Below are 27,033 nucleotides of genomic sequence, written 5' to 3'. Positions count from 1 at the left end.
GTTATGGAGAACCTGAATCAAGGCCCAATTTAATTCCACCTGGCGTTCTTTATGCAATGCTGGGTTACACATTTCAGGAAGGATGTGAAAATCTTGAGTTGGCATAGATGCGTGTTACTAGAATTATTCCCAATATGAGGGATTTTATAGGTCCGTGGATAATGTGGAGAAGCTGGGCTTGTTCTCCATAGAGCACAGGATAATAGGAGGAAACTGGATGGAGCTATTTAGAATTATGAGTGGTGAAATCATTTAAATGGAGAGATCTGTTTCATTCGCTCAGAGTTCGATTGCCAAAGGGCACAGATTCAACATGATTGATATAAAAATGTAATGTGAGGGAAATCGTTTTACCTTAGTGAGTGCGTTGGATTTGGAATCGACTGGCTGATAGGATTGTGGAAATTGATTATGTACCTATTTAAAGGGAAATTGACAAATCTATGAAAGGAGAAAAATACAGGGATCGGGAGAGAGCCAGGGAACGGGACAATTTTTGATCTTCAAAAGAACCAATACAGACTCTGTCGGCTGAATTAAATCATTAAGTTCGGTTCAATTTGATGACGCAAGCTTACTCCTGACAGACATTGCCAATTTTCCTGGCCTTGCAAAGTCTGCCACATAACAGACTTGTAACATCTTTGAAACACATGGGATTAAAGGCTGATAACAGCCAGGCATTGAAATTGGTTTCGCTACAGAAGGCAGAGAGCAGGGGAGAATGGTTGTCTTTTTTTCACATTACGAAGAACTGTCCAAGAGGGATCGCTGGTTCGGTGTTGGCCCCACTGCTCTTCTTATATGTTTTATGGCCTAGGGCGTACTCACACACAAGTACTTGTAAATATTTCAGATGTTTAGAAAGTGAGAAATATTAATAAACAATGAGAAGGATAGTAAAATAATTCAGGAAGACGGAGTGTCACTGGTGAAATGACTGGACACCTGAAAGATGCAGAGAAGAGTGAAATGAAACAAGTTGGTATTAAAAGGATAAAATGCAATATACACTAAAATAATGCATTTAAAATCAGGAACTGGGACAGAGAGGCATGCCGGAAGGTGGGGGAGTGTGCGATTGTTGCCGGGCAGGGGAGGGGGTATGTTCTTGTGTTCGGTTTGTAAAGCACGAGTCCGAACAATTCCTGACTTCAGAATCCTGCACCATCCTCCAAACTAGAAGTCTGCTATATTTCCATCTCAGAGAGACCACCCCACCCCTAGTAGAGCTATCTGTACCTTGTTTGTCCTGCTTTCTACTCATAATTAGCACATTCCTTTAGGTAATATCACCACCTTCAACACCTCTTTATCCTTTTGTCTGTGACATCTTTTGGTTATCTCCACCTATCACTGACTTCTTGTCCCAACAAACCCATCCCACCCCCCCTCCCCCGTTAAACCAGCTTATATTTCACCCCTTTCCTATTTTTACTTAGTTCTGTTGAAGGGTCATGAGGACTCCAAACTTCAACTGTGCTCTTCTCCGCCGATGCTGCCAGACCTGCTGAGTTTCTCCAGGTATTACTGTCTCTGTTTTTGTTTTGCATTTCCAGCAGCCGCAGTTCTTTGCTTTTATCTCTGTGTTTAATTGCTGCAGTTCTCTTCAAGAAATGCCTACCTTGAAGAAGTATTGTCCTAGTCTCCGTCAGCATTTTCGAATCTCTCTTTTGCCTTGTTCACCTTCATTGCTTTCCATTTCTCTCCTGGTGTTTGACAAGGTGTTTACTAAAACCCGCTTTCACAGCCACATTTCCTTTCTCAGTGACTGTCTGCGTCTCCAAATTACCCCACGTGGATTGCAACTGAATTTCCATTCCTCATGTTTGAACCCACCCAGGATTAGAGGTATCTCCGGGACATACAATGCTCATCGTACTGCAGTTCCCGTCGCATTCTGAGATCCACACTCAGTGCCATGCTCCGCCATATGAACACACTCGACATCTCCCTCCAGCAGCACCGCAGCACCCTTTTTCAAAGCTGTGCGTGCCCCCAGTTTCATTTTATTCTTCGTCTCATCCGACGCCTCAACAAGAAACTTTTTATCTTTCTCTCAGGTGCTAAGGAACGCAAGATCCAACAACTCATCCACACCAACACCCATCCAGGACACTCCACTCTGTCCCTCTGTTCCCATCCCATCTTCCAATCCCAGCCCCGGCCGGGTATTCACTATAACCCCTGACCTTCCCCTCTCCGATGCTGAACGTTCAGTGCTCAACAAAGGACTTAGTATCATACCCTTACGCCCTCATCTCGGTGAATTTTGGGCTCGGCCCGATCCTGAACTCTTCTTCCACCGCTTTCGTTTCTGTGCGTACTTCTTTGGGCAGGAGTCCTCTCCCCGATCAACGGATCATTTTACCCACCTCCAATATTCTCCCTCCACCTGGACCGCTCCCTCTGGATTCTTACCTTCTCTTGATCGTTTAATTGAGAACTGTCGGCGTGACATTATTCATCTCAATTTCTCTGCGCCTCTCACCCATTCTAACCTGTCTCTCTCTGAAATTACTGAACTCCGTTCTCTCAGGTCCAACCCTAACATTGTCATCAAACCCGCTGACAAGGGTGGTGATGTTGTTGTCTGGCGCACTGACCTCTACCTCGCGGAGGCTGAGCGTCAACTCGCAGACACTTCCTCCTACATCTCCCTGGACCATTACCCCACCACTGAACATCAAGTCATTGTTTCCAGGACTGTCACTGACCTCATCTCCTCTGGATATCTTCCTTCTACAGCATCCAACCTGATAGTCGCCCAACCTCGGACGGCCTGCTTCTACCTCCTACCCAGAAACCACAAACAGAACTGTCCCAGCAGACCGTTCGTGTCAGCCTGTTCCTGCCCCACGGAACTCATTTCTCGTTATCTTGACTCCCTTCTCTGTCCCGTTGTCCAGTCCCTTCGCAACTACATCCGCGATTCATCTGACACCTTACGTCACATCAACAATTTCCAGTTCCCTGGCCGCAACCACCTCCTCTTCACCAAGGACATCCCACGGGGATGGTCTGATGGCTCTCCGCTTCTTTCTCAAACAGAGGCCCGAATAATCCCCATCCACCACTTCTCTCCTCCGCCTGGCTGAACTTGTTCTCACACGGAACAATTTCTCCTTTAACTCCCCTCACTTCCTCCAAATAAAAGTGTGGCTATGTGTACCTGCATGGGCCTCAGCAACACCTGTATCTTAATGGGGTATGTGGAACATTCCATGTTCCAGTCCTAATCCGGCCCCCTCCCACAACTCTTTCTCTGGTACATCGATGATTACTTTGGTGCTGCTTCATGCTCTTGTCGGAACTGGAAAAAAATATTAATTTTGCTTCCAATTTCCACCTCTCCATCATTTTCACATGATCCATCTCTGACACTTCCCTTCCTTTCCTTGACCTTTCTGCCTTAATTTTTGGTGATGGACTGTCCACCAATATCCATTACAAGCCTACCGACTCCCACAGCTACCTTGACTGCAGCTCCTCACACCCCGCTTCCTGTAAGGACTACATCCCATTCTCTCAGTTCATTTGCCTTCGTCGCACCTGTTCTGATGATGCCACTTTCAAAAACAGTTCCTCTGAAATATCCTCCTTCTTCCTTAACCGAGGTTTTCCACCCACGGTGGTTGATAGGGCCCTCAACAGTGTCCAGCCCATCTCCCGTGCATCCTCCGCCCTCACGCCTTCTCCTCCCTCCCAGAAACATGATAGGGTCACCCTTGTCCTAACTTATTACCCCACCAGCCTACGCATTAAAAGGATCATCCTCCGCCATTTCCGCCAACTCCAGCATGATGCCACCACCAAATATATCTTCCCTTCACCTTCCCTGGCGGCATTCCGTAGGGATCTTTCCCTCCGTGACACCCTGGTCCACTCCCCCATCACCCCTACTCCTCAACCACCTTGCACAGAACCTACCCATGCAACCTCAGAAGATGCAACACCTGCCCCTTCACATCCCCTCTCCTCTCCGTCCAAGGGCCCAAACACTCATTTCAAAAGAAGCAGCATGTCAGTTGCACTTCCCTCAACTTAGTCTACTGCATTCGTTGCTTCCAATGCTGTTTCCTCTACATTGGAGAGACCGAACGGGGACTGGGTGACCGCTGTGCAGAACACCTTTGGTCTGTCCGCAATCATTACCCAGAACTCCCTGTCGCTTACCATTTCAACATTCCACCCTGCTCTCATGCCCACATGTCTGTCCTTGGCCTGCTGCATTGTTCCAGTGAAGCTCAACACAAACTCGAGGAACAGCACCTCATCTTCCGACTAGGCGCTTTACAGCCTTCCGGGCTGAATATTGAGCTCAACAATTTTAGATCATGAACTCCCTCCTCCATCCCCACCCACTTTCCGTTTCTTCCGCCTCCTTCTTTTTTCCAATAATTTATATAGATTTTTCTTTTCCCACCTACTTCCATTATTTTTAAATGTATTTCCACCCATTGTTTTGTCTCTACATTTTAACCATTTTAGTATTCCTTCCCCCCACCCCACCCCCTCTAGGACTATCTGTACCTTGTTTGTCCTGCTTTCTACCCTTAATTAGCACATTGCTTAGATAATATCACCACCTTCAACTAATCTTTGACGCTTTGTCTGTGACATTTTTTGGTTATCGCCACGTATCACTGGCCTTCTACCGAGCTCTACTTGTCCCAACCCCACGCCCCACCAAACCAGCTTATATTTCACCCCTTCCCTATTTTTACTTAGTTCTGTTGAAGGGTCATGAGGACTCGAAACATCAACTTTGCTCTTCTCCACCGATGCTGCCAGACCTGCTGAGTTTTTCCAGGTATTTCTGTCTCTGTTTCTGTCAAGGAGATAGCTGATTTGCTCTCTATTGCTAATATCTTTCAGAAAAGCGCAATATATCAACTTGTATTTTGCTTCAGTATCTGGAACATTTCGTGCATCCAATTTCTGCAGAGCCTGGAGATGTGCATCATTGCTACAGTGGCGGACATTTTATTCGAACGCTTAACAGTTTTTTCTGGGCGCCAGTTCAGGCTGATTTTCCATAACCAGTTCACTATTTATGTCATTCATAAGCGGTGAGTCCTACTTGAAACATTTGTTGTCAACATGTTGAGTGAATGTTCCTGGCGTTTCAAAATAAATCTCACTTTTGACAATCATTCTGAAGATTGCAGAAATAATAATTTCTGACATAGTCTTATTTGCAGTGGAGTGATGCACCAAGCGTTTGAGACGCAGGTTATAATGCATGAGTGTTTGATGTAGCAATATAGATATACAGTGCATGCTCATTAAGATAATATAGATTCCATACTGCAATACATTTTGGTATGATATAATAACCCTTACTTTCATAAGGATGGGTCCGACATTCAGTTGGAGAATTTTAAGAGAACCTTGTTTCGCTGCTTTGGGTAACTGACAATTAATGTTCCAGCAGTCCTTGTTTTATCTCAAATGGAGGACGACGTTCAACAAATTTTAAGTGAGCAAAGTGGACAGTTCCTAACGGAAAAAAATCCAGGAAATTATTCTGGTACTGTGCCCACTAAACTGTGTAACTCATGGACAGAGCTGAGCTGTCCAGTGATCGGACGCTGCCTTTAAATTTCATCAGGAGCGCAAACTGTTGGTGCACATGCAGCAAACTTTCGAGACTGGGACAATAGAGCTGCTGCACACGTCTATCCCACTGTGAGCAATGGATTGCTTGTCAGCATCTTGCCCAAATGATGAAGCTGACAATTACAGTTCATCGACAGTTTCCCGAGGTGTATATTCAGCTCGCTTACTGTGGAACCGAGCCGGGACGAGCCCGGGACACCTGTCAGCCAGAAAGGAGAAAAACAACCCTTTACAGTGAAAGCATGCCTGTTGTACGCAATTCCCTCAAACCTGTTTTGTTTCAGAACCTGCTTCGTGAGGATTGCCGTAGGGAATTAGATGATATCAGAGAATGGAACCACATTAGCTGTTCTCCCGTCCTCTGACACCTCCCCCGTGGCCAGAGAGGAATTGCAAATTTTGGTCAGAACCCATGCGATATCCTCCCTTGCGCCCGTTAGCAGTCTGGGACACAATCATTCTGACCTGGAGATTTGTGAACTTTAAAGCCTGCAAACATCTCCAAAACCTTTTCACTCCCTCCATCAATTTGCTCAAGAACTTCGAAGACTGAATGCTCGTGCTCGATACCTTTATCCACTCTCTCTTGGGTGAAGACGAATGTGAAGTATTCGTTCACCACTCTACCGATGTCTTCTGGATGCCACCATAGATGTGCCCCTTGTTCCCTAACGGGTTCTCCTCCTTCACTGTTTATCCTCTTCCCATTAATATGCTGATAGAATACATTGGGATTTTCCCTACTTTTACCAGCCAGATCTTTCTCATGTCCCCTCTTTCCTCTCCTAATTATTTTCTTAAGCTCAATCCTGCACTTTTTAAGTGGACTTTTACGGACCAAGTTTCAGCAGTTCAAAGGCGCTGAAAACGTTCCAAATGTGTTTCATCACATTCTGGCCAACGGCAATGGCGATCAGTGGCACTTCAAGGTTTCTGATCTTTAGAGCGCTGGCACCAGTAGCTCTATGATGCCCAAATAATAGCCGGAGAATGGCACAGGAATAAAGAAATACACTTTAGAAAAAGTGCTGCGTGAACAACTAAATGGAAATAATTTTCTGAGATACAGACGAATTGGCTCAAATTTCGGATCGACTTCATGGAGGAATTTTAATACATGAATGAAGACGTAAAGATTCAATTTCTGCCAGACAGGAATTAATGTGGATCAGGTTTTATAGGATTAGGGGGCGAATGGGGGTTGGTGTCTGTTAGGGTATGGGCAGCTTTGATTTTGTCTAACTGTAGCTCATGTGTGTTGTGGCAAGGAGGTTGTCTAGCATGGCATTGGAATACCTGAATCTGGATATAACCATGGCCAGTTAATGCAGCAGGCAGGCTGATATAGAGGACAATGTTATTGAGGTGATAGCAGAGAGGATTGGTAACAGAGATGATCTGGTTTTGTTATCCATCTCAGCGTTAAATCGTTCACTGAGGTTGCAAAAATCGTTGTTCACCCTGAGGTATTGGCCAGGGATGTAAGTGAGTCCAGTTATAGAGAATAGAGTTTGTGACCTGGACAGGAAACAATGACATCCATCGTCGCGATAGATAAATAAAAATGGGTAACGCCACTGATCGTGGTTTACCGATCTAATAATTGGTAACACAGTTTAAAATGAGCACGAGCAGATTTCAAGATGAGGATGTAAATTAAATGAATTTTAATGCAGTTAGCAATGGTTTGCAAAGTTAATAACTCAAGACAGAGATCAGCAGGATCAACAGCAGCAATAAGGAGTGAAGAGTAATTGAGAGGAACAGTAAGCATTGCTTAGAGAATTAAGAGCTTGTTAGAAATTTACCAGGGACGTTAAAAATTGCCAAGATGGAACAGTACAAGTGTTGAATCAACTTAAGTGCATAAAAGGTCCGAGATTCCAATGTAATACAAGGAGAGTAATAAGATACAGTTATAAACCAATAGGATAGATCTCCATTCTTATTAGCAAAATAGAAATTCATTGTCCTTAGATTCGGATCTCTCCTCACCCTCATCTCTTGACCCGCTGATTCCTGTGATGGAGATGATGTTCCCGTTGAAACTACGGAATAATAGAATGAAAGGAGTTCATCATTAGTAGCAGAGCAGAAGCCTCCAGTCGCACAATTATTCTCCATGGAGACTGCCATTAATTAAGGCGCTGAACAAACAGCTTCAGTTCACCACTTTCAAACTTGTTGTTTCACAAAGAAGCCGACCATTTGCCAGGCCTGTGCGTTATCTATGGATGTTGCTGAGGCAAGGTAGGTAAATATAATCTAGACACTGCCTACTGTCTTTTCTTCACACATGAATATCATAGTAGTGCCAGAGGACTGAAGGGTTGTAAATTGTACATGCTATTATTTAAAGATAGAGAGGGAGGGAGAGAAAAAGAGAGAAGTAATTCATGTAACTACAAGTGGGACATTAAAATAGTGCTGATGGGTCAATTTCTTGATGCTATCGTCTGGTTTTAAAAAATCATTATATGGGAGAAAAATCGATTAATATATGAAATGCAGGACACATATTTTGATGAAACATCATATCCACTAAAATTGATTGAGGCTGCTGATGAAAAAATATAAACATTGATGAGGATAATGTAGGTGATGTTAAATGTCTCGACTTCCAAAATCTATTTGATCGTGTGCCGTTTAATTGTTTTGTTCTGAAAACTGAAAAAAACTTATATGAACAATGCCAATGTGGATGTGACACAGGTCAAGTTTTAAAGATGCTTCAGAAAAATAGGGGGTGTACCTATGCAAGTATTGGAGATTGCAGATCGATTTATAAGATGGTTTATAAAATATATTTATTATTATAAATGGGGATATTCGACTGGGATTTTCCTTTTGCCACAGACAGGTCGATTCCAGCTATTTCCCAAGGGTCCTCCTTGACTCTGAAAGTCAGCCCATTCACGATTCAGGCTAGCTGTGATTCCTAACGTAGTTCAATAGAAACAGTCAGTCCATACCCGTAAAGGAATTAACATTGTCACCTTGATTCCAGTGAGAGACCAATTATCCTGCAATGTCCAGATAGAGTTTCGCAGAAACAGGCCTGACAAAGCATAAACTGTTCTGGTATTAACGCTTTGGAATTCAAGATATTGGGGAGAGCAAACATTCTTGTTTTGCTCTCCCTAGACATTACAGCATGGGGACACTCTTTCCCATCAAACACATGCAGGGATATTGCAGCACAGGTTCGACACAGGTACGGATTCAGAGGTGAAAATGGATATTCTTAGTGATCACCGTGATATGTGTGCTTCTCCTCAGATGCCGTGGCAGTCCATGGCTAAATGCAACAAGGCCTGGGCCCTGTCAAGGCCAGGGCTGAGAAGTGGCAAGTAACTATCGGGCCACACAATTACCAGGCAATGACCATCTCCATCAAGAGAGAATCCAACCATAACCCCTTGATGTTAAATTTACTGTATAAATTCAGGGGTTACCATTTACCAGAAACTGAGCTGGACGAGTCGCATAAATACAAGGGCTACCAGACCAGATGAGTGATTAGGAATTATGCAGAGATTAACTCACCTCCTGCCAGACCCCTCCCCCCCACCCCCGCAAAAATCCTTTCCATTAATTAGAAAGCAAATGTCAGGAGTGTGATGGAATACTCTCCACTTACCTAGAGAAGTGAACCTCCAACAATGCTGAAGAAGATTGACAACGTCCAGCGCAAAGCAGTCCACTTGATTGGGACCACATACATAAAACATCACTCTCCCCACCGCCAACGATCACTGGCAGCAGAGTGTACCATATACAAGCTGCACAGCAAGAAATTAACAAAAGTCTGTAGGCTGCACTTTCCAAACCCAGCATCTCTACTGCCTAGAAGGAAAAGGGCAGCAGGCACATGGGAGCACCATTAACTGGAAGTTCCGTTCCGAGCCACTCACCATTCTGATTTGGAGCAATATCACCACTCCTTCATTGGTGCTGAGTCAAAGTCCTGGAATTTCCTCACTTTCAGCACTCTGGGTGTAACTACACCACAAGAAGGCAGCTCACCATCACCATCTCAAGGGCAATTAGGGATGGAAAATAAATGCTCACCACCGACGCCCATATACTGAACATGAATAATAATAAAATATAAACTTCTGTCAAACTTGATTATGAAAAGAAAGTTGGATACGGTCTAGTTGAAAAACATACAGTCGCCAGATGGACGGATGGATTCAGAATGCCAAGTATGGGGTCAGTGGTGAGCACAGAGGACAATGACTTCGATTTTCACAGTTCGGAGGTTATTAAAAATTCATTGCGATGATTCAATGTCTATGATTGAAAATATAGAAAAGGAATAGTTCATCTCACTCGCAGTTACCGCACGTCATCCCACTGGCCCCGCCCAACCACAACCCCCACCCAATTCTCCATGCTCCCATATCCTGGATGGATCAGCTGCAGACTCTCATTCAGAACAGTGTGGGGGTATTAACGCTTGCTCTTCTTGATCAATGTAATTTGACTTACTTCTCATTAGAAGTTACATCTTCCAGTGCTTTATTTTTAGCGATTAGCTGCTCACTTCAGTGACATTGTTGGCGATATGAAGAAAAATCTGAGATCTCATCCAAATTGAAACACTTTTGGTCAATGGACTTTGAATTAGCCCAAGGAGGCACAACGTGGAATGCTTCCTTAACTACTCACCAATATCGGAGTGGCAATGTCAATGAAAACAAAACTCTCCAAGGAGGTGGTTACGAATGGATACCTAATGTGCAGGATGACCTGCGAAACTTATGCCCTGAAAACCAACATTCATTCAATACCAACGCATCCGGATTTTCCAGAGATCCACTGGGGACACGTTTGGGATTTTCCCAGCAACACGACATCGGTATTTCAAGGCAATTGCTAATGCCACCATTAAAAGTTCTGGAGACTGTGTATGCAATCGGCCCTACCCTAACAGACAGCCTGAGAAGGTCATGCACTTCGTCTAATTATCGCTGAAGGACTGGCTAACATCCCCACTCACAAAGTGGCTGATATTCTGTCTCCTGAGGGAATCATTCACATTTAGAGAAGCTTCTCCAACTATTCTTGATAAAGGCTCATGCACTAACGTCTGTTCGGCCTTCATCCGCCATATTCTCTCTGCCATTGCTAGGAATACTAAATCATTCACTGAGATCAACTGAGTTCTGGTTAAAACATGAGACACGAATCTTATCCAAGGATTTACCTCAAACGTTGATTAACAATTCCATAAGTGCATTCATCATGGACTTTTTTAATATTTTCTATGAATTACCCCGCTTCAGTTTTTCTTTCCGATAATAACCGTAATATATGCTGGGTTCGGCCACTGTCATTCAGTAATGTAATTATTTTCTCTGGAACTCAGAGACAAGCAGGTATACACCAGAGCCAAATTTAGGAAGTAATTCACCCATTATGCTTTGCTAGAGTGGGTCTGATACATCAAAAAACAATTTCCTTTCCGAGGTCTAAATTTCGTGGTTTCCTATATTCTGTTTGCACCACAAGAGGTGGATCTATAGAACAGGTAGAATGCGTAACATGGCGTCAGGCCTGATTTGCATAACTGGAAGATTTTGCAGTTGCGGACATGCACTGCTCTCCATCTTCTCTACAAACATAAGGAACAATTCAATTCAATATCTCCATGGTGTGGATTGCATGGCGAGAATCCATATCCTGATCTTTCATGGATATTTAAACTTTAAGGACATATTACTGTATCTCTTACTTGCTGCCATCGCACCAGGGTTGTGGATGGGGTCCTAGTTATCCATGACACTCGCAGAGATGTTCAACGCTACATTACAAGCTTTGCCTCAAATACCTGACACTATTTACGGCCTTTGTAGCACATGTCTAATGCTTTTTGCGGTAATCAGGAGATACGCCTGATGGTTTGGAGCTTGAAGAGTGAATTTCAACATTATTCCTAACACTGTATCGGTAACACTAATTTTACATCTGTGATAAACTATATGTGAATTAATCAACCTTCTTATTCTACATATATTCAAATAAGGTGAAATTTAGTTCTTTGTCAATTGAGTTAAGTGGTCACTGTTAATCCAATTAGGTACTGATAGATCCTCTAATTTCTCTCAATCATGGTTGGTCTGTACTTTCCTGTGAATCACACACAGATCTTTCTGTTCTGTTTCTGTGCTAGAATTTAGTTCTTCTTTGGCATGCTAACTAGAGTCAAAGAAATGTTATTAAATTGACAGTGATTATTAGATCCTCATATAGCTGATCTTTTGTGACATTATTGATTTGCTGTAAGAAACCTTTGATTTGTTCCTGAGCGTTCCTTAACTCGCCATTCAATGATCTTAAACGGTATCTATTTTCACCGTTCCGACCATACTGACATCCATAATTATATCAATGCTCAAACTCCTTTTCTTCATCATTTCTTCTGAGCTGCAGGCTTTAAGGACTGTGCGAGGTAGAGGGCGCCACTTCTCCCACTTCTTTCTCAAGGGTTTCACTTTCCTTTTACATTCCCAGAGATCAACATTTGACCCCACCCCGGCCGCCAAAAAAATGTCCACTTGTTGTTACATTGTACACACTGTCCCTTTACCACCATTTCCACCTTGCTACAGTAGAATTCAGAAGAACAGAGAATTAGAGGAGCTTGACTGAATGGATTCTGAGAGGCTGTTGCCTCACGTGGGGGATTGTAGAAAAAGGGGGCAGTTTCAAATGAAGTGGTCTCCCAATTAGGACAAAGATGAGGAAAATTTATTTCCTGAATGCTTGATAAACTATGCAATTCACTTTCCCAAAGAGTTGTGGAGGCTGGGTTATTAAATATATTCAATGCACATTCAGGCAGATTTTGATCTTCAAGGGTCTCAAGGATTACGGTGGACAAGCAAGGAAGTGGATTTAAGATTACAACCAGAACTGTCGTGGTCTTATTCACTCTATAATAGACTCGATGGAATGACTGGCCCATCTCTGTTCATATTTCTTGTGATCGAATTATTGCACTTGCTTTCGCTGGCTCATTGAATGATACAATATGCGGCAATCTGCCTCCCTTCAATTTTCTACCTTATCAAATCTAATCCACTGCTGCATCATATTTCCCCTTTATCCAAAAAATTTTCACTCTTAAAAGGACATGTAAAATGCAGTTCCTTCACATAGAATTCAGGTTTGGCCTTGTTCATCCAGGTAGGTGATCGTTCATGGGCGCAAACCTAGTTCAGGGCCCACACTTTTACACCACACGACTCCAAAGAGGATGGAGAGCACAGTCATCTTCATTTATTTTTCTACCTGTTCAATAAAATGTCAATTTCGCTCGACTTCAATATCCAGGATAAGTATTTCCCAATTGAATCATTACCCCTGGCATTTACAAAACCTCAACTTACATTTTGGAACTCTGAATGCTAGTGTCCTCTAGGTTCCGCATCTCATTGTTGGCACCTATTTCCCAATTTTTGAGGGAGTGGGGATAATATCAGTGATCTGTGTGACTGTCTCTGTTGCGTAATTACCATTGGAATATCCTGTTCTTCCATGGTACACCATTTCCTCATACTCACAACAATCCCGTCTGGAACACACTGGCAGAAAGGATCGTCCAGGGAGAAAGCCTCCTATCATTTGCAGAACAAAAAAAAAAAATGTTTTGGCGTTCACTTGAATTGCTGTTAAATGAGGACCACGAACAGAAAATTGAGATTAGGCTGGACAACGTTATCATTCAACAGAAACATTTTGGGCCATATGTCACTCATCTGTGAATTCAAGTTTCTAACTCTCTATGTTTGTTGTAACGTTCCACTGACTGAACTGGACCTATCAGAATCAGCATCACTGAGGAGTGTGTCAGTATTTAGAAAGAACACCTGGGGAATGTGTTCATATTTATAACTAAGACATGTTGATGTGCCAGTCATTATAATGAAACCCTGTGGAGGATTACAACAGTTCTAATGAATACCTCGGGCATTGCAGGTGCGGGGTGGGTTGTTGGGGGTGGGGGGGGGTGATGTCAGTATAGATTATGCGTCCATGGGGAGTGTTTCAGTGTTTATGCTGGTTCCGTGTCTTGTGGGTCAGAATCTTTACTGAATCCCTGGCTAGTGTTTTAATATTTACAGTGATCCATGCATCGTGTTTCGGTATTTATATAATGAATCAATGGTGAGTCTGTTAGGTTTTCTTAATGGGTCCCTGGCGAGCTTGTCAGTATTTAACATGAATCGCAGGGAGTGTGTCGGTTATTTTAATTTTTCCCTGAAGAGTGTGTCAGTATTAATAATGAGTAACTGAGTAGTCCATCAGGTTATACAATGAATGTGTTTGGACCTACCCTGTATTTATAATGAATCCTAGGTTAGTGTGTCAGCATTTATATTGACTCCCCGAATAATGTGTCAGTATTGGTAATTAATCCCTGGGGAGTGTTCCAGTAATTATAATGAATCCCTGGGGTGACTGACATAATTATAATGACTCAGTGTTTAGTGTGTCAGAATTTATAATTGAACATTGGGATTTGATTCAGTATTCATAATGCATCTCTGGGGATTGTGGCATTGTTTACAATTCATCCTTGCCGAATGTGCTCGTATTGATAACGAATAGCTGGATATTGTGTCAGTGTTTATAGTTAATCCCTGGGGACTTTGTCAGTGTTGTTAAAGAATCGCTGGGAATTGTGTAGGTATTCATAATTAATAAATGGGGAAGGTGTCACTATTGATAGTTAATCCCCGGGGAGTGTGTCAGTAACTCTAACGAATTTATGGGGAGGTTCTCAGTATTTAACATGAAACCCTGAGGAGAATTTGTTGCGAAAACCTGGGGATTGTGTCAGTATCCAGATTGAATCACTGCAGAGTTTTTCAGCATCCAGATGGAATTCCAACGGAACTCGTCAGTATTGATAATGAATCTTTGGGGAGTGTGTCAGTATTTAGTATGGATCCTTGGAGAGTGTGTCAGCATTTATAAAGGATCCAAGGTTTGGATGGAGGCGTGACAGTATTTAAAATTAATTCGTAGACAGTGTGTCAGTATTGTTAATGAATCTGTGAAGAGTATTTTATTATTCATAACATATCTTTGGGGAGTGCGTTAGAATTTATAATAAAACCCTGGGGAGTGTGTCAGTATTCAGACTGAATCACTGCAGAGTTCATCAGCATTCACACGGAATTCCCCGGAGCCCGTCCGTATTTATAATGAATCTGTGGGGTGTGTGTCAGTATTTACTATGGACCCCAGGGGAATGTGTCAGTATTAATAATGAAGCCATGGGGAGTGCGTCAGTATTTATAATGGATCCTTGTGGAATGTGACAGGATTTGTAATGGATCCCTGGGGAGTGTGTCAGTATTTGCAATGAATCCACAGGGAGATTGCTATTTAGTCTTTACATCGGATCCCCGCAAAGTTTGTAAATATTGATAGTGAAACCAAGGTAACCGTGACAGTATTTGGAATGAATCCCTGTTGAGTGTGTCAGTATTCATCAGGATTCTCTGGGAAGTCTGTCAGTGTTTATAATGAATCCAGTGATGTTTGTTAGTATTTCTGTTCAATCCCTGGCTATTGTTACTCTATTTATCACGAATTCCTGAGGAGTGTGTCAGTGTTTATACTGAATCCCTTGGGAGTGCGTGAGTGATTGTAAAAAATACCAGAGCTGTTTATCAGTATAAAGAACCCCCAGGGTCGTGTGCCAGTGTTTATAATAAAGGCGAGGGAGTGTAGAGGGACTTGAGTATTAGCAGAGAAACCTCGGAGGGTGTGTCAGTGTTTCAAAAGCATTCCTGTGGGTAGGGGGTGTGTTGGTGAAAGTGTTTAAAATGAATCCCTCTGGAAAGTGTCAGTATATTTAATGAATCCCTGGGGAGTTTGTCAATATTTATAATGAACCCCTGGAGAGTATGTTAATATTTATCATGAATCCCTGGGGAGTGTGTCATTTTTTAAAAGTATCCCCGGGGAGTGTCTGAGTATTTATAATGAAGCCTTCGGGTGCGTGTCAGCAAATATCATGAATCCCTGGGCTGTGTGTCAATATTTATAATGAACCCCTGGGGGCTGCGTCATTATGTCTAATGAATTCCTGAGGAATGTGCCAGTGTTTATAAAGAACCTCTGGAGAATGTGTCGTTAATTATCATTGATCCCTTGGGAGTATGCCAGGGTGCATAATAAATCTCTGGGGAATGTGTCGCTATTTATCATAAATCCCTGGGGAGTTTGCCAGTATGCATAATGAATCTCTGGGGAATGTGTCGCTATTTATCATTAATCCCTGGGGAGTTTGGCAGTGTACAAAATGAATCTCTGGGGAATGTGTCGCTATTTATCATTAATCCCTGCCTACGTCAGTATTTGAAAGATGCTGACAGGAGTTTTGCCAGTACTTAGACGGGGCCACTGGAATTTATGTCACTGTTTACAGAGCATTTGTGATTTTGTGTGGCATTATAAACAGAATTTTACTTGGGAATATATCAGTATTAAGAGAGGGCCTTGTGTCAGAATCTATGGGGAACCCCCGGGGAATGTATGGGTGATTGCAATTACTTATTGGGGAGTGTGTCAGTATTTGCAATCAATCTCTGGGGACTCGGCCACATTTGAAATGAATCCCTGAGCTGTGAGTAAGTAATTGTGACGAATACCTGGGGCGGTAGCCACTATCTGGCAGGTGTTCTTCTGGACGTTGTCAGCATTCAAAGTGCTTCCCATGAAGTGTGGAACTACCCATTTAGCCGGCAAGCATTTTACAGGGGAACCACGTGGACTGCATCACTATTTACAGTGGACAGAATTTTCCACCACTCTTGGCATCGGTTGTCATGGCGGCAGGGGCTCGTCAAACTAGCAACCACGCGAAAACTTGGTTTTATGGTGAAACCAATTTGCGATCGTCCACTCTACCCGTCAATGGCTTTCCCTGGGTCCAATATCAGGAACCTAATTTCAATTTATGAGCATCTCATCATCTTGCCTGCTCGCCGGATTCTTCCAGACACACTGGGTTTGTCCCCCACGTCAGCAGGAACAATGCCAGCCCACAATATGTCTTGACAGGTGTGATGTACAGAAGTCGGGACTTACTGTTAAAAGTCTGAACTGAGCATGAGGGCCTTGCTCATAACACGGACACCTGAGGAGAAGAAAATGCTGCAGCTCTACAGATACTGGACCCTGGAGGAGCACTTGCATTGTAGCAGGGAATGATTCTGATGGACATGGCTCTGCCACGCAACCACACAGGGAATGTGGGAGGTGTTCAGTGATGTCTGCCTGCTGCTTTTGGATATCAAGTACCTGGAAAGGGGCTGCTTTGGATGATCGCCACGGGGTGTTTGGGGAAAGAGAGGAAGGTACAGCAGTGAGTTGGAAATGTAGGGATAATGGGCAAGTGGGTGGTGGGATGGAAGGTCTAGGTTTGTCTAGGAGAGGGAGGTGTTCAGGCGAGGAAAGGTTGGGATGGTGGGAACAAAGGTATCAGGGGCTGAGGTTGGGAGTGGGCAATCGATGTTTTCGGGGGGCGGGCGAGGTGCAGGCTATGAGGCGGGGAGGAAGTACATGGTGAGGGGAGTTTAGTGGCGAAACTCTGGCAACCGACCAAGTAGGTACAAGGGGGTAGGAATGTATAAGCGAAATAGTTCACAGTGGGGAAGAATGTCTGATTGGAGAACGAATCTCGGGGGGAGGGCTTCGCAGGTGGTTAGGAATTCGTGGGGTGAATGCAGATCACAGGGGCGAAGTAGCCTGGGGGAGGAATGAGTCAGGGGGGAGGAGGGAGTAAGGGTGGAGTAGGGAGTAAGGTTCAAAAGGAAGTAAGAGAAGGAGATGTGGTGATTTCCAAGTGAACGTGCAAGGTAGCTGCCTGTGGAATCAATGACTCCCTCCTCTAGAGACAACAGAGTGTGGGTGGGCATGGCAAGAGGAATTGTGAGTATTGGAGGTAGTGGCGGGGGGGGGGGGGGGGGGAGGTGGCGGCGGCAGAGTGAGCCAGAAAGTTTGTAGACTGATGACTGAGGATGAGATGGTAGAGGTAAAATTGATAGCGAGAGTGGATGGTTACGGACTCAGAGTCAGACAAAGACCCTGGAGGTGGAAAGAAAGCGATTGGGGAGATCAATGTGGATCGGGGTGGGATTATCGGGGATGTAAGGAAAGTGCATGTTAACCAGGGGATCCCGGAAAACAATGGTTTCTCTTTGGTAGGTGATGCTGATGATTTCGAAGGTAAAGCCAAGGACCTCAACAGTGATGGTGGAAAGGACATGGGTGTCTGGGGCAGGAATAACAACAGGGGAGCTGAAAGTAAGCCTTAGTCAGTCTATCGTTTTGAAATCAAATGTTTTAGGAACCTCTTGCTGGGCGGGCACAGGTGCTGCACGGGAGTACCATCAGTGGGTGGACGGAGATACAGTTCAGCTCAGATGGAAAACTGAAAGCGCACCTGAACACGCAGCATTGAACATTCTTGCGACATTGAGATGAGTGTGCTAGAGGAAGGTTCTATTTGCGCGGGAGAAAGCTTGCACCAGGCTTCGAAATCCACTGCCAAACGAACACACTTCTACCTCCAGTATCACTTGTGGTCTGGCTCTGTCCAGCTGAAATGCCAGTGGTTGGGGGAGGGGGGGTGTGGGCGGTGTTGGTGACGAGAGGGTGGTGCAATATGCATGAGGAAGACTCGAGAAGCCTGGAAATGCAGCTGAAAAAGTCTAGTGCAAATTACTCAGTGAAAGTGAATGTGTTTTTAGGTTATAATGGGTCAAAATGCGTCCAGCCATGCAACCACTTGTGATGAAAAGTTCTCCGTTTTTCTAGGCCTACCTCTTCTATATGCTGCAGTTCTGCCGAAGGGCCATGAAGGCTCGAAACGTTAACTGATTTCTTCTCCGCCGATGCTGACAGACTTGCTGAGTTTTTCCAGGTAATTCTGTTTTTGTTTTGTTTTGGATTTCCAGCATCCGCAGTAGCTTTTAGCTTTTTGTTTTTATCTTTGTGTTTGATTGACTGCCACCTCTCTTCAAAAAAATGCCCTCTTGGAAGAAGTATGGTTCTGTCCTCCGACAGGATTTCCGACTGTCTCTTCTGCCCTGCTCACCTTCATTGCTTTCCATTTCTCGCCTGGTGTTTGACAAGGTGTTTACTAAAACCCGCTTTCACAGCCATATCTCCTTTCTCAGTGACTGTCTCCGTCTCCGACTCACCCCACGTGGATTTCAACTGAAATTCCATCCCTCTTGTTTCGAACCCACCCAGGATTACAGGTATCTCCGGGACATAAAACGTTTCTCGGACTGCTGTTCCCGTCGCATTCTGAGATCCACACTCAGTGCCATGCGCCGCCATATGAACACACTCGACCTCTCCCTCCAGCAGCACCTCCGCACCCTTTTTCAAAGCTGCGCGTGCCCCCAGTTTCATTTTATTCTTCGCCTCATCCGTCACCTCAACAAGAAACTTTTTCTCTTTCTCTCAAGTGCTAAGGAACGCAAGCTCCAACAACTCATCGACTCCAACACCCATCTGGGACCTTGCACCCCTGCTTGTCCCTCCGTCCTCACCCCATCTTCCAATCCCAGCCCCAGCCGCGTATTCACTATACCCCCTGACCTTCCCCTCTCCTATGCTGAACGTTCAGTGCTCAGCAAAGGACTTAGTTTCATACCCTTACGCCCTCATCTCAATGAATTTTGAGCTCGGCATGATGCTGAACTCTTCTTCCGCCGTCTTCGTCTCCGTGCTCACTTCTTTGGGAAGGAGTCCTCTCCCCGTTCAACGGATCCTTTTACCCACCTCCAATATTCTCCCTCCACTTGGACCCCTCCCTCTGGATTCTTACCTTCTCTTGATCTTTTCATTGAGAACTGTCGGCGTGACATTAGCCGTCTCAATTTCTCTGCTCCTCTCACCCATTCTAATCTGTCTCTCTCTGAACTCACTGCACTCTGTTCTCTAAGGTCCAACCCCAACATTGTCATCGAACCCGCTGACAAAGGTGGTACTGTTGTTGTCTGGCGCATTGACCTCTACCTCGTGGAGGCTGAGCGTCAACTCGCAGACATTTCCTCCTACCTCTCCCTGGACCATGACCCCACCACAGAACATGAAGCCATTGTTTCCAGGACTGTCACTGACCTCATCTCCTCTGGAGATCTTCCTCCCACAGCTTCCAACTTGATAGTCGCCCAACCTCGGACGGCCCGCTTCTACCTCCAGCCCAAAATCCACAAACAGAACTGTCCTGGCAGAACGATCGTGTCAGCCTGTTCCAGCCCCACGGAACTCATTTCTCGTTATCTTGACTCCCTTCTCTCTCCCCTTGTCCAGCCCCTTCCCACCTACATCCGTGATTCCTCTGACACCTCACGTCAAATCAACAATTTCCAGTTCCCTGGCCCCAAGCGCCTCCTCTTCAGCATGGATGTCCAATCCCTCTACACCTCCGTCCCCCACCAGGATGGTCTGAGGGCCCTTAGCTTCTTCCTTGAACAGAGGCCCCAACAATCCCCATCCACCACTACTCTCCTCCGTCTGGCTGAACTTGTTCTCACACTGAACAATTTCTCCTTTAACTCCTCTCACTTCCTCCAAATAAAAGGTGTGGCTATGGGTACCCACATGGGCCCCAGCTATGCCTGTCTCTTTATGGGGTATATGGAACATTCCTTGTTCCAGTCCTACTCCGGCCCCCTCCCACAACTCTTTCTCTGGTACATCGATGATTACTTCGGTGCTGCTTCATGCTCTCATCGGGACCTGGAAAAATTTATTAATTTTGCTTCCAATCTCCACCCCTCCATCATCTTCACATGGTCCATCTCTGACACTTCTCTTCCCTTCCTTGACCTCTCTGTCTCAATTTCTGATGATAGACTGTCCACCAATATCCATTACAAGCCTACCGACTCCCACAGCTACCTCCACTACAGCTCCTCACACCCCGCTTCCTGTAAAGACTCCATCCCATTCTCTCAGTTCCTTCGCCTCCGTCGCATCTGTGCTGATGACGCTACCTTCAAAAACAGCTCCTCTGACATGTCCTCCTTCTTCCTTGACCGAGGTTTTCCATCCACGGTCGTTGACAGGACCCTCAACCGTGTCCGGCCCATATCCCGCTCATCCTCCCTCATGCCTTCTCCTCCTTCCCAGAAACATGATAGGGTCCGCCTTGTCCTCACTTATCACCCCACCAGCCTCCGCATTCAAAGGATCATCCCCCGCCATTTCCGCCAACTCCAGCATGATGCCACCACCAAACACATCTTCCCTTCACCCCCCTTGACGGCATTCCGTAGGGATCGTTCCCTCCGGGACACCCTGGTCCACTCCTCCATCACCCCCTACTCCTCAACCCCCACTTATGGCACCACCCCATGCCCACGCAGAAGATGCAACACCTGCCCCTTCACTTCCTGTCTCCTCACCGTCCAAGGGCCCAAACACTCCTTTCAAGTGAAGCAGCATTTCACTTGCATTTCCCCTAACTTAGTCTACTGCATTCGTTGCTCCCAATGCGGTCTCCTCTTCATTGGAGAGAGCAAACGCAAACTGGGCGACCGTTTTGCGGAACACCTGCGGTCTGTCCACAAGAAAGACCCAAACCTCCCTGTCGCTTGCCATTTTAACACTCCACCCCGTTCTCTTGCCAACATGTCTGTCCTTGGCTTGCTGCATTGTTCCAGTGAAGCCAAACTCAAACTGGAGGAACAGCACCTCATCTTCCGACTAGGTACTTTACAGCCCTCTGGGCTGAATATTGAATTCAACAACTTTAGATCTTAAACTCCCCCTCCCCCCATCCCCACCCCGTTTCTTTCCCACCCCCCCACCCGCTTTTTTTCAATAATTTATATAGATTCTTCTTTCCCCACCTATTTCCATTATTTTTAAATCTAAAACTAAAACCTTTAGTCTTTCCACCCCACCCCCACTAGAGCTGTACTTTGAATATCCTGTTTTCCATTCTTAATTAGCACTTTTCTCAGACAAAGACCACCACCTTCAACACCTCTTTGACCCTTTTGTCTGTGACATCTTTTGATTATCTGCTCACACCACACCCTCAATGTGTCTCTTCCCCGCCCCCCCCCCCCCTCCACCCACCTTAAACCAATTTATATTTCTCCCTTGTTGAAACTATGCTGCAGTTCTGCCGAAGGGCCATGAAGGCTCGAAACGTTAACTGATTTCTTCTCCGCCGATGCTGCCAGACTTGCTGAGTTTTTCCAGGTAATTCTGTTTTTGTTTTGATTTGGATTTCCAGCATCCGCAGTAGCTTTTAGCTTTTTGTTTTTATCTTCATCCAGGTGTTGCCCTGCCATCCGAGGCAGAAGTCGAGGCAGCCAGTGTAAAGTTTGGCTCTGTTGCCTCTAGTGGATTCAGTGTGCATTACGCGTCCTCTAGAAAGGCGAGGTTATTAGGGCAAAGGCTTGCTTTGGTCATCATCCTGCAGGCCAGCTGCTCCCGCTGCGCTGATTGGGAACAAAGCAGAGGAGGTTCACAGGCAAAGGAGACTCGAAGGGACAGGGCCACTTCTGAGATTCCCGAGTGGCTGATGCTACTGTGTTCGCCTTGCTGCTCCTCCTCTTTTCAGAGGCCAAGGATCTCAAATTGACTCCTTTAGGGTTATTAGAAACTGCGAGCACTTCGAAGAGCCCTGGTTCCTTCTCGTGTCACCACTGCAGGGTCTCACTCATGGCAACACCGATGGAGCACAGGTCTGCACAGATCTCTGCGTTCCGCTGGACCAGGGTCTCCATGTTTCCTCCCTCCCTCCCATGGTCAGTATCAGACACACACACGTGGGCACCATTTCATCAGAGAGATTGTGGTCGCACTCTTGTGACTTGTGTTCCAGTCCGGTGAGGGCTTTGAACAGCTCTGTGCGATGTTCCCCAGCCTTCTGCTGGACTGCCACGATGAGTTGGAAGGCAAAATCCAGAGGGTCATCCTCTGACTCTGAGCTCCGAAATGTCTCTTCCCAGCCAACCTGCAAGTGCCGTGAGCTCGGCTGAACCATCCTCCTCCTGCTGCGGACATGTGTCCGTGTGGTGACAACTAGAAAGTGATCTGAGCCCCCTAGTCCTTGATCTCACCAAGACCTGTGACTCTGCACTGATGGAGGGTGTGAGTACACGCTGTGATGGATCTTCCAGACTGTTTATTTCCAGCTCTTCAATGGAGGAGTTATCCTCTTCGCCGGAGGGGAGGAAATGGATGGAGCTGAGCGACCAGCTGGCTGAAAGACTCAGTTGCTTGGCAGAGATCCCAGGGAAGCATAATAGAGATAATTAGCGCATCTGACGGGAGTCAAACCCAGGAGATAATGCACTAATATTTGTGCTGGGAGATGGATGGTGTGGTGCAGGATCGTCAAGTGGTGCCCATAGCCAACGTCACCATTACTGCAGGCACGGCGCAGGATCTCAGCAGTTAGTTTGATGAGAGGCTGCTGAAGGTGTGAGAGGTGTCTAACTTTTGCCAGTCCACCATAGGCCCTGGGACCTCACCTTGTAGTTATTACCCCGCTTCTCCTGCATGAAACAGATCCAGAGAGTGTGAGCAGGACGCATGGCAATGCATCGAATGTTTGTGTTGTGAGCAGAGTCATCGGCTGGATGAGGACCTGAGCTCCAGAGGATGCGAGCCAGAGGAGGATGTGAGGCCGTGTGTACAAAAGTACAGCACAGCAACAGGCCCTTCGGCCCTCCAAGCCTGCGCTGATCAAATTGCCCGTCAACTAAAACGTCTTGCACTTCTGTGGTCCGTATCCCTCTATTCCCATCCTATTCATGTATTTGTCAAGCTGCCTCTTAAACACCACTATCGTACGTGCTTCCACCACCTCCTCTGGCATCGAATTCCAGACACTCACTACCCTCTGCGTAACAAACTTGCCCCGCACATCTCCTCTATAGTTTTCTCCTCTCACCTTAAATCTATGTCCCATAGTTATTGACTCTTCCACCCTGGGAAAAAAGCTTCTAACTATCTAAGAGATAGAGAGAGAGAGAAAAATAAGTAGAAATTGAGAGAGACAGTGAGAGAGATAAAGAAAGGGAAGGAGAGAACGAGAGGCAAACAGACAGGAGGGGCAGAGGAGAAGAGGCAGAGAGAGAGAGAGAGACCATGATATAGACAAAGGGTATTTTATTAGGTGAGAAAGCGTGCTAAAGCGAGAGTGGAAGAGGGAAATAGAGCAAAGATGCAATGAGAGATAGAGTGAGAAAGAGAGTGAGTGAGGCTCAGAGAGAGCAGGATACACAGAGGGAGAGAGAGAGACATAAAGAGAGTAAAGAGGAAGAGACAATAAGAGCCATAGAGCGAGAAGGAAATAATGAGAGCTAGAGACACAGTGAGAGAGAGTCATAGAGAGAGAGAGAGAGAGAGAGAGAGAGAGAGAGAGAGAGAGAGAGAGAGAGAGAGAGAGAGAGAGAGAGAGAGACAGACAAACGGATAGTGTGCGAGAGGGGGAGAGTGACACAGAGAGAATTAGAGAGGCAGAGAGAGAGGGCGATCGAAAGCAATAAATAGAGAGGGTTGCTGGGCGAGAAGGAGAAACTGAGGCAGAGAGAGAAATAGAGAGAGACAGGTAGAGAGAATGAGTGATTGAAAGAGTGAGAAGTTGAGAGGCAGAGTGTGTGACAGGGCGAGAGAGAAAGGGAGAGAGAGAGAGAGACAGTTAGTGAGAGGAAGAGAATGAAGTCAGAGGGGCTTAAATGCACCGATTGAGGGAGGCAGAGGGAGATGGAGAGAGTGACATTTAGAGACACAGTGAGAGCGACACAGAGAGAGAGGAAGAGAGAGGGAGAGAGAGGTAGAGTGAATTTGGAAATGAGAGAGAGGGAGAGAAAAGAGAGAGAGAGACCAAAGAGAGAGATATATTTAGACAAACAGCGCGAGAGCAAGACAGAGAGAGACAGAGACAGAGAGTGAATGAGACAGAGAGACAAAGTGAGAGATGGATGCAGAGGGAGAGATAGGATGGGAGGGAGAAAGTGAGAAAGAGAAAGAAAGGGAAACAGAGGGGGAGGGATACACAAACAGGCTGAGGCGGAGAAGAAGTGGCAGAGGGAGAAAAAGGGAGACTCGAAATAGACAAAGGGAAGTTTAGCAAGTGAGAAAGAGAGAGAGAGAGAGAGGGAAAAATAAAAAAGAGACAAGGATAGAGAGAAACTGATTTGATACGCAGGGGGAGAGAGAGAGAGAGAGGGAGAGAGACAGAATGAGAGAGTAAACCGGGAGAGAAAGAGACAGCGAGAGCCATAGAGCTACAAAAAAAGATTGAGAGATAGAGTCACAGAGAGAGAGGCATAGAGAAAGAGAGAGACAGGCAGACAGACAAAGAGAGAGAGTGCTTGGGAGGGGGATAGAGATAGAGAGAGATAGAGAGGGAGAGAGAGAGGCAGATATATAAAAATACAGAGTTAAATAGACAGATAGATAGATCGATAGATAGATAGATTGATTGATTGATAGGTAGATAGGTAGACAGAGAGACAGTGAGACACATGTACAGATAGATTAGATAGATAGATAAATAGACAGATAGGTAGACAGGCAAACGGACAGACAGGTAGATAGATGGATAGATAGATAGACATACAGCAAGGCAGATAGAGGGAGTGGGACTGCAAAGGAAAGCAAGAGATGCAAAGGCACACAGGAATACGCACACAGATTGAATGAGACAGAGAAACGTTAGAGATAGAGATAGAGACCCACCGACGCACGCACACATGCAGACACACAGGTTCTCACACACACCGACATGCTCATACTCACACACACTCACAGAGAGAGAGAGAGAGAGAGAGAGAGATGGAGAGGAAGAGACAATGGGAATTTTAGAGTGTGGGAGGCAGAGGATAGAAAGAGTTAATCGTGAACACAGAAACACGTAGGCAACCAGGCTGAAAAATAGAGAGAGAGCTGAGAGAGAGGGAGGACGATCGACAGGGATAAAAGGAGAGAGTTGATGGGAGAGGGAGAGATGGTGAGGCAGAGAGTGAGAGAGTGAGAGGGAGACAGAGACAGGCAGAGAGAATGAGAGTGTGGATAAGAGAGAAGGAGCGATACAGATTGTATGACAAAGGGGGAGAGAGGGATTGAAAGAGAGAGAGGGAGAGAGAGAGAATAGAGAGAGAGAGAGGTGGAAGCGCACTGAGAAAGGGAGAGAGAGGGAGGAGGAGAAAGTGAGAGCTAGAGTCACAGCAAGAGAGAGAGAGCGAGAGTTTGAAAAATAGAGAGGGGGAGAGAAAACAGAGAGAGAGGCAAGGAGAGAGACAGAGTTAGGCGCACAATTTGAAAGGGAGAGTGAGAGAAAAGAGAAACAGAGGCAACGTGAGAGATGGACGCAGAGAGTTGGATAGAGAGAGAGAAACAGATAGAGAGAAAATGTGAGAGAAAATGAGAGAGAGAAAGAAAGGGAAGGCGAGATTGAGAGGCAAACAGACAGGCAGAGGCAGAAAGAAGAGTCAGAGAGAGAGGGAGACCATGGAATAGACAAACGGAAGTATAGTAAACGAGAAAGAGAGATAAAACGGGAGTCAAATACGGAAAGAGAGCAAAGATAGAAAGGAAGATAGACAGAGAAAGAGGGCAAGAGAGTGAGGCATAGAAAGGAAGATGGATGCACTGAGGGTGTAACGGAGAGAAAGAGAGGGAGAGAGAGAAATAAAGAGAGGAAAGAGGAAGAGACAGCGTGAGCCGTAGAGGCGCGAGAAGGAAATAATGAGAGCTAGAGACACAGAAAGAGAGGCACAGAAAGAGAGGCACAGAGAGAGACAGACAGACAGAGAAAGTGTTCGAGAGTGGGAGAGAGAAAGAGAAAGATAGAGTGGCAGAGAGAGTTTGTGTGTGTGTGTGGGGGGGGGGAGGTGCGTTGTTGGGGGGTTGGGGGTGGTGGGTGGGGGGGTGGAGGAGAGAGAGAGAGAAAGAGAGGGGGAGAGAAATAGGGCGATCGAAAGGGAGAAAAAGACAGGGTTGCTGGGCAAGAAACAGTTTCTGAGGCTGAGCAAGAAATAGAGCGAGGAGGGCAGAGAGAATGAGAGATTGAAAGAAAAAGAGGAGAGACAGCGTGTGTGACATAGGGCGAGAGGGAAAGAGAGAGAGAGAGAGGGAGGGATAGAGAGATTGGGAGAAAGAGAGGCAGAAAGACCGAGTGAGGGAGGCAGATGGAGAAGGAATTAGTGAGATTTAGTGACACAGCAAGAGACAGAGAGAGAGAGTAAGAAATTTGAAGAAAGGGAGGGAGAGAGAGAAAAAAAAGAGAGAGAGAGAGTTAGGCACAAAGTGTGAAAGCGAGACAGAGAGAGAGTGACAGAGAGAGAATACGGCAGAGAGACAGTGTTAGAGGTTGACACAGAGAGAGAGAGAGAGATAGGA

This window comes from Cetorhinus maximus, chromosome 37, assembly GCF_964194155.1.
Source record: "Cetorhinus maximus chromosome 37, sCetMax3.hap1.1, whole genome shotgun sequence".
Lineage (NCBI taxonomy): Eukaryota > Metazoa > Chordata > Chondrichthyes > Lamniformes > Cetorhinidae > Cetorhinus > Cetorhinus maximus.
The sequence above is the reverse complement of the archived record's forward strand: the minus strand, read 5'-3'. Positions refer to the sequence as shown.